At 39.4% G+C, this 1,166-nt stretch overlaps 1 protein-coding gene across 1 annotated transcript in view; it reads left to right on the top strand.

The window, feature by feature from the left end:
• Positions 1-1,166, top strand: part of LOC100949794 (low-density lipoprotein receptor-related protein 1B-like) — a gene marked incomplete at its 3' end in the record, with an annotated part of 1,553,965 nt that overhangs the window by 868,095 nt on the left and 684,704 nt on the right. The gene's annotated exons all lie outside the window — the stretch shown is intronic.

Genomic DNA, 1,166 nt, shown 5'->3' with positions numbered 1-1,166 from the left:
ATTTGTTATTGTTATTTTAATTTTTATTGGCATCACATTATTGGAAGTGATACAAGAAGAGGAAGGCAACCAATAGTGTGAGTGATTAAACCAACTGCAAGAAGATAGGCTAAAGCTTAGGTTGTAGCGAAACTCCTGGGGATGAGCGACATCTGAGGAATGAAGGATTGTGTGCTGAAGGTGTTATTATCTCTCCTAGAACTCTGACCTGCCTTGAGTCCTGGCAGAGACTCTCACTGGAGAAGGGGATATTGCCAGAATTTCTTTCTGCAGTAGGTCCTTGGTCTTGGAGATTCAAAGAATGAACCAATGGACCACAGAGATCAGTGATAAAATGAAATTTATAAATATAGAAATGAACAGGGAAGGAAGAAAGGGTATCAGAGCCTGTGGCTGAGGGGGAAGACCCAAATGGAAAATCTCCTCCGGAGTCTTTAGCCTGAGAATTTTACACTGTTTTGGGAATGATGCTTGGCCAGAACTTGACAGACTTCAGTGTTGGTTAGTGAGTGAATGAGTGTAATAACAAATGAATGCAGTTCCTACAATTTCAGAAATAAGCAAGAGGAGGTCTACTCCAGAAGGGACCTAGCTTACACCAAGTCCTGGAAAAATTGCTTTTCTCCTATCTTACTTATATCCAGAGAGTACAGTTTGGGAAGGAAAAGTCTGTTTGTTTATACCTAGAAAATGGGGGTCTCTGTCCAACCCTGAACAGGGGAAACCCTGTGTCAGGGAGAATTGGAAGAGCCCGCAGGTACAGATGAGGATTCCTACAGTTGTGGAATCACACAGAAAGACCTGATGGCTACGAACACAGTATCTGCTATAGCAGACACACTACTTTGTTTCCATCATAACTAGAACATACTCTTATAAGAAAGCAGATAATATCATAATTGTATTTCCATAGACTTCTCTCACTTAAGGGCAGGAACCATATTTTATCAATTTTGTTTTCTGCAAGGATTAGTATTGTGCTTGCTACATAGGACAGACTGAATGCACATTTGTCTAAATAATTAACTATTGACAGGATGTCTTTTTATTTGCCTGGTCAGTTGAGAATCATTAAATACAACTGTTAGTGATGATTTGAACCAATTCCTAGATCAGTGTTTTTCAACCTTTTTTATCTCATGCTACACTTGAAGTTAGTTAAACTT

This window comes from Otolemur garnettii, unplaced genomic scaffold (assembly GCF_000181295.1).
Source record: "Otolemur garnettii isolate 467f Iridium unplaced genomic scaffold, OtoGar3 scaffold00064, whole genome shotgun sequence".
In the NCBI taxonomy this organism is placed as follows: Eukaryota; Metazoa; Chordata; class Mammalia; order Primates; family Galagidae; genus Otolemur; species Otolemur garnettii.
The sequence above is the reverse complement of the archived record's forward strand: the minus strand, read 5'-3'. Positions and strand labels throughout refer to the sequence as shown.